Source organism: Cavia porcellus, unplaced genomic scaffold (genome assembly GCF_034190915.1).
Source record: "Cavia porcellus strain 051 isolate PalLab524CR breed Dunkin Hartley unplaced genomic scaffold, mCavPor4.1 scaffold_16, whole genome shotgun sequence".
Taxonomy (NCBI): domain Eukaryota; kingdom Metazoa; phylum Chordata; class Mammalia; order Rodentia; family Caviidae; genus Cavia; species Cavia porcellus.
Window position 1 is genome coordinate 11,889,144 of NW_026947499.1, and position 7,154 is coordinate 11,896,297.

Sequence of the window (7,154 nt, forward strand, 5' to 3'; positions counted from 1 at the left end):
GCTTAAATCTCCAAAGGGTGGAGCTCTGCTTCCAGCTAGAAATGGATGAAGTGGGGTTGGTTTATAAAGAAAGAATTTTAAAAACTGCCTAGTGGTACCATGAAAAGATATTTCAGAGAGATAGTGAGTGGCTCATGCCTGGAGGAATTTAAGCTGATACTGGAGGAACCTTTGAGCACAGAATGCCACAGGTTGGAGTCTGATATCCAAAAAGCACCTGAGTCCATGATCTGCTGGTTCTTTTCCTCTCATAGTGTTGTGTTTGGCACAGACCTAGCGCTCAACACTGTTGGTTATTATCCTCATCAATGTCAGAGTGTGCAACTGAAATGCCCCATGTGGCCAGGTAAGTGGCAATGACTTTCACATCTAGTGGACCGTCTCTTACCACCAGCCATGCCATGACCATAGTGTTGTGATTTTCCAAGAGCAGTCAGAATGACAGGTCATAGGTGAAATTTGAAAATATTAACTCACAGAGCATTTTAACATTGGGCAGGTCAAAGAAAATATGTACAGAGAGAGGTCAGCTCTGCCCACATCCCCATGGGTGACCTCTAGCTGGAGACTGTTCCATCTGTGCTTAAGCTTCTGGCCTCTGGGGCTGAGTTCCCATCCTCACTCTCCACCTCACTGCTGTGTGAAGTTCAGCATGTTACTTAACCTCTCCGTGCCTCAGTTTGCTTCCATGGGAAGTGGGAATATTAGTACAAAACTCCCTGCCCAGGATCACTGGGTATGTTACATCAGATAACACAGCCCAAGCCCCTGCCTGGGGTCCCACACATGGAAAGCGTTAGTAAGTGATCACTGTTGTCGCTGCTATTGATTTTGCCTGTGTTCAAGTTGTGCTTTATGGTCCAGGCAGAGGGAATCCGTGGCAGATGATCCACCACACCCCATGCTGAGGTCTGGGCTCTTCCCCGTACGTTGCCCTGGGATCTTGGCCGGCAGCTTCTTCCTATTACAGGCGTGCGGAGTGATTGCTGGCTGCATACGCACCTGGTGACAACTTTAACCTGGCTGCTGGGATTTAGGGAGGGGAAGATTGGAGTGCTGAAACCTCAGTCCCCAGGAGGTGGAGACAGCTGAGCTGGTGCCAGGGTTCCGAGGGAGCTGGGCGTGCTGAGGCTAATCCAGCAGGCAGGCGGGGAATCGTGCGCCTTCCTGGATGTCTTGGCTCTCACTCTGGGATGTGCGCGAACCACCTGGAGACCCAGCAGAAGCACAGATGCCTCAGGCCTGGCGCGGAGCTCAGGCTGCATTTCTCAGGGCAGCAAGTCTGGGGCCAGACTTTGAGGGGCAAGACACTGGCCCCATCCCAGCCTCTGGTCCAAGCCCAAGTAGCTCCCTATAGGTGGGCTCACGAGGGGACACATCCATGATGACACTGCTGCAAATGGGACAGATGAGATCTGGGTGCTGTGACTAAGCCTTCTCTCTGGTAGATTAAGTGTTTTCTCATTGTGCATTTTCTCCTTCTCGTCCTTGTCCTCATCCTCCTCCTTGTCCTCCTCCTCCTCCTCCTCCTCTTCCTCCCTCTCTTTCCCTTCTTCCTCCTCCTAATCTTCATCCTTCTTCAGTAAGCCCAGCACACACATCCTGAACTTCAGGAGCCCCTGGCATCAGCAGGGCCCAGAGACCCCCTGAAACTACACGCAGCTCTGTATGTTTCTCCCGCAGCATGGGTCCAAAGCTCACTATCAGATTCTAAAAGAAATTATGGGGAAAGGTAAGAATATCTGTTATGTAGCTCCTTTGCTGCCCCACCCCACACCCTGGATGGAGCCCAGTCTCTCCCAGGGTGCCATGGAATCGTTTTTGTTCTCTCTGCACAGGGGGCTCACTTCAGAACGGCAGCAGCCAGGCTCAGGGGTAAGATGGGGACAAGGTGTCCTTGGGATGTCCCTGGGCTTGCAGGCAGCCACCCACCTACACCTCTGTGCCCATCTCTGGCCTGGGCAGCGAGGAGCCTGTTTCCAGTGGAAGAGGAGTCGGAGATATGAAGGGCTGGGGGCTCACTCCTTGATTTTGGAGTTGGGGAAACTGAGGCCCTGGGCTGCAGAAGGGTGTGGACAACGTCCAGGGCTGTCAGACCTCAGCCACTCCACGGCCAGGCAGGACAGTGTCCTCCTTATAAATGCCCCCTCCTTTACATACACACATATACTTATCCTCACTGAATTTCTATTAACCAGGAATGGGGCACCGCTGCCGTCCCGCCTTGATCCCCGCTGGAACATAGAAGATTTTAATGTCGAAAACTGCTTTTAATGAAGTTCTTTAAAAATCAAAAGGCCCCACAGTTCCTTCTCCACTGTCACTCTCCGGACGGTCGGCAGACTTTATCTGCCAGCACTTTAAAAAGAAAAAAAAAAGAAGGAAAAGAAAGATATTGCCGCTAAAGAAGAAGCCAAGGCCCCCGGAATCTTAACAAGACAGCTCTGTTTCTTATCATCTTCAAAAAGCCTTTATTAAGCCTCTCTGGGCTCATGTGGCTGAGCAAGGTACTTTACAGAATCAGACCAATCAGCGGGCCATCAGCTAATGTGTACCGTGGGACCTACTGTGTGGAGGGGTGGCGTGGGGAGCACCAGGCCCGTGGCGTGGCCTGGGCTGCATGCTAAGGACACCCAGGTTCTGCCTGATCCGAGCCAGGGGACAGGTGCTGAATGTCTCCGGGGTTAGAAGAGGAAGGAAGGGGGTGGGTGCTGGGTACAGGCAGCTGACCTCCAGCACCCTGGCTGGCTGGTGATAGAGTCCTCGGCCCCTCTTCCCTTCCTCCTTGGCTCTTCAGGGCACAAGGCCATCTCCGTACCCAGGAGAAGCCTGGCACTCAGGAATGTCCACACAACAGATTGCAGACAGACCCCAGTCACCAGAAAGGAATGAGATGTGTGCCGCCGGTTGCATGGGTCATGCAGATGGAAGCCAGAGAGTGATGGCATCCCGGGTTCAAGACCAGGTCCCTCCTCCTGCCTGCAGATCAATGGATGCGTGACTTTGGGTGAGTGACCAATCCTTCCTCAGCTTCCCTTTCTGGGGGATGCGGCTGGCATAGGAGCTGCACTGTGGACCATGTGCATTTCGATGAGGGGTGTGTGGGTGCTGGGCAGGGTGCCAGACATCGGCCACTCCGACTGTCACTACCACTGTGGGCAGTTTGGACATCATGACTGATGGCTTTCCTCTACTTCAGTTTGATCAGGTGGACTGAAACATTTTGGATCCTTCCCTAGAAGCCAGAGACAAATTTTAGAGAGCCCATTCATTTCAGCACATCAACATGTTTGTGCTCCTGCTCTGTGCTGAGACAATCTGTGTGCTGCCATTATAACCAAGGACAGGATAATATTTCCCCTCAAGAACTCTATACCAGGGGCCAGGGACGTCTCATCTCCAACCCTAGGGATTGTTCAACCCGCCCCCCACTGCCAATACCTGCAGACACAGTATATAGGGAACCTTCCTGCAGGGACCCCCTTACCTACGTGACTGCATGAAAAATATTTTTTAGCATGAGCATTTGGGACATAATATATATTTAATTTTTTTCTTAAATTTGAAATTCAAATTGAAGAAGGGGCCTGTATTTTGTCTGGCGTCTCATTCTCTGAAGGACATTTCTCTACAATATCTCGCCCCACTTCTGCTTATGTTTGCATAGATCCATACCCTGGTTGCATGGTCAGACTCCCACAGTGAGCCTGGGAGATGTGGTTCTGTACACTGCAGGCCACGCGCCCTCCTGAAATCAGAGGCTTTGTCGTGAAGGAGGAAGACATCAAGCAGCTCTCCTGTGGTTCATTTGTAAACAAGGGGTGATGATATTTATGTCCTTGGCACAGAGTACAGGGTCAGCGAAGAAGGACCAGTCCTGTTAAAGTCCGGGCTCCTTCCCTTTGCCCCGAGATGTCCACAGCACCCTCCCCAGGAGCACTGTCTGAGTTACTTTCCCATCTCTGGGACACAACACCCAACATCCACAAGTTAAAGGAGGCGAGCTTTAGCTGGGGCTCATGTTTTCAGAACTTTCCGTCCTTCCATGGCTGGCAACACGGGGGCAGCCAGGATGGAGAAAGAGGAAAGAAGGGAGTCAAATGCTTCCGGGTCATGCCCTCCTCCCCAGTGACCCTCCAGCCAGGTTCCACCTCCTAACAGCCATTCAGCTAAGGATCACTGTGGACTAATCCCCCGTGATCCAACCCCATCCAGAAGCCCCGCCTCTGAACACATGAGGCTCTTGGAGGACACTAGAGATCAAAGCCACACAGCCACGCTGTCAGGGTTCGGCCTCTTTTCATCTGAGAAGACACCTTGTGTTCCATTTCTATTGCTGCATGACAGGTGCTACAGACTGGTGCCCTAAAATGCATCTCTTACCCACTGGCTTCTTGGCTCAGAAGGCTGAGCCCAGATGAGCAGGGTCCCCTTCTCAGGACCTCCCAAGTGTGTATACACTCAAGGTGTCAGCCAGGCTGTCAGTTTGGTGACTTGCCTGGGGAAGAATTTGCTTCAAGCTCCTGCGGGTGGTTGACAGCAGTCACTGTCTTGTACTGTATAACTCGGGGCAGCCGGAGAGACGGTGTCTGACCTCAGGGAGCTCTCCACATGTTTTACAGGCTTTCACCTGATTAAGCCAGGCCCACCCAGGACGATCTACCTTTTTTTTTTTTTTTTTTTGTACCAGAGATAGAACTTATGACCTAGTGCTTGCCAGGCAGGCACTTATGCCGCTGAGCTAAATCTCTAGCCCAGTCTACTTTTTGAGTAAACTCAGAGATCAACTAACTTAGCTGCTGAACCTGCAGCCTAATTTCGCCTTTGCCATCGTCCATTGGCTGGAAGCCATTAGTAGAGCAGGGTCACACTCAAGGGCAGGAGACCTGCAGGGCACATATCAGGGCTTGGGGCCGGGTCCATCTGCCAAGGTGCCAGCATGTCTGTTGGATAAATAGCCAAGTGAGGGAATAAACAACGCCTGCATAATGGACCAATGGCTTCACTTGTGCCAGACAGAAAAGGAACAGGACGACACTTTGGCTGTGTTTTCTTCTGCACATCCCACTTCTCATCCTGGAGATCCTCAACTCTGCATCCACCAGGTCCACGCAGGCTGGGAACAAAGAGCCCCGAACAAAGAAGCCACAAGGAACAAGCAGGAAGCCCGTAGATCATGCGCAGCCTCGATGTCCGAGCCCCGCTGAAGTGCCGACAGTGTTTTTCTGTTCAGAGGATCGCGGTAATGGGGAACACATTTTTAATAAACACGTGCAGCATCGGGGTGTCTGGTGGTGGTGACTCCCTCACACCCACACAGTAGGTATTGATTACTGACCTGCAGCTGCGTCTCCTCGGGACCGTAAGTCATGTTCCTCCCGGCTGTTTGAAAACCGTCCCGTGCCGCGGTTCCTTGTGGGCTTTTTCGTGGAAGTCCTTGGGGGTTTGGTTATTTGCATCTTATGGGGAGAGGGTGGAATGTGGGCCCAAAGCAAAGCACAGTGGTGAGACGTGCTGAGCGCCGTGGGCCTGCCAGATTCCTGAGGCTTACTGTCCATTACTGATCCCTCTGCACGTGCCATCCCGGGGACTTTGCTAAGCACTTTCTGTAGACAGACAATGCTCAGTCTCTCATCAACCCAGACATGGGTACTTCTCTTATTCCCCGGGTATCTATGAAGACATAAGGAGTGGAAAATTCAGCACCCTGCCCAGGGACTCAGTATTCCCAACTGTGGCGCCAGGACCCATGGCTGGACAGCGTGGGAGCTGTGTCCTTAGGTACAGCATGATGCTGCTGTCATTGCCGGGCTGGCTGTGGTCCCAGTGTATCTGCCTTTAGCCAGAACAACTAAACATGACAATGAGTTGCAGAGTCAGCCAGGCTGCTTCATATCCTGGCTCTGCTATCAACGTGTGAGCACTCTGACAGCATGTCCTCCCCTACCCGGGGACAGAGCAGTTCAGGAAGGGCGGACAGCAGACACAAAGTCCCCGAGGGAGGACCAGGCTCTGTGTGCCCAAGAAAGAGCCCCCATGCTGCCATGCCTAAGCTCAGCCCTGCTCTCTTGTCCCCTAGGGTACTGCAGTGGCCCCCACCCTCCAGCTCCATCCATTTCTGCAAACCAGAGTGACTGGTTTGACCAGTCCCAGGCCCTGGGATCAAGTTCAAAGTCTGCGGAGAAATGTACAAAGGCCATGTTGAGCCAGCCTGACCTGCAGCCTGGCCTCTGCAGCCTATGACACCCTTTCTTCTTCACCCTCCTCTGCATTCCTGGGGTACCTGATGCCCACATGCACCACAGACCTTGGCCTGGGCAGGGTGACCCCAAGCCATGGCCACTGGATGTCACCTCCTCCAGGAAGCCATCCATAATCCCAAACCTGGATCCAAAGCCCCTGCACAGCCCCAGACTGACCTCTCAGAGCCTGTTCTGCCATATGCTTTATTTCTGCCATATGGGACGCGTGTCATTTCTTTGAGGACCGTGATAGCTCCTATGAGACCTGAGTCTCATGCTTGACACATAGATGCTCAGAGAACAGGGGTAAGGTAGAGGAGCAGTGGAATCAGAGGGAGGCAGGCAAGATCCAGGCTCTGCCACCGCCTCAGGAATCTAAGACTCTGTGGCGGGAGAGTCCCACACACCGAGTCCAGAGTGCTCAGAGTTCTGTCACATGGGGAAGAAGTGTCGGGGCAGGGTGACCTGGGAGGATCCTGCTGGGGATGCAGGACAGGATGGGAGGGCGGGGAACTCGGGCTGAGCTGGAAGCCAGGGTGCGTGCACTGGTCCTCGGGATGTCAGGAAACCACACCCATGAACACAGGGAGGACATGCACAGTCTGTGGTCCCACGACAACGGGGGAAGCCGCAGGAGGCATCAGCCAGGTAGCAAAGGGTGAGGGACGGGAGCAGAGATGCTGGAGTCTGGCCTGGCTTCCGGGTCCACCCATGTCCCCCGGAGCCCATCTGACCTTGAACCCATCACTTCCGCTCTGGGATCTCGGTTTCCTCCTCTGTCAATGAGGCTCATAAAACTTAAGCTTCTAGGCTCCTTGTTCTCTGGACTCCTTCAAGATTCTGAGGGCTCTGGAGGTATTTTCACAGGGTCATGGGATTTTTTTTGCAGAAATGACTTTCGTGGTTAACTTT

The 7,154-nt window shown here is 52.9% G+C and overlaps 1 long non-coding RNA gene across 1 annotated transcript; it reads left to right on the forward strand.

The window, feature by feature from the left end:
- The first annotated feature begins 1,117 nt into the window (after positions 1-1,117).
- LOC134470785 (uncharacterized) lies at positions 1,118-5,731 on the forward strand. Its single transcript, XR_010039947.1, has 6 exons — positions 1,118-1,357; positions 1,584-1,732; positions 1,839-1,875; positions 2,199-2,507; positions 2,798-3,007; positions 3,668-5,731. It is a non-coding gene; the product is annotated as an uncharacterized LOC134470785 (long non-coding RNA).
- The last annotated feature ends 1,423 nt before the right edge of the window (positions 5,732-7,154 follow it).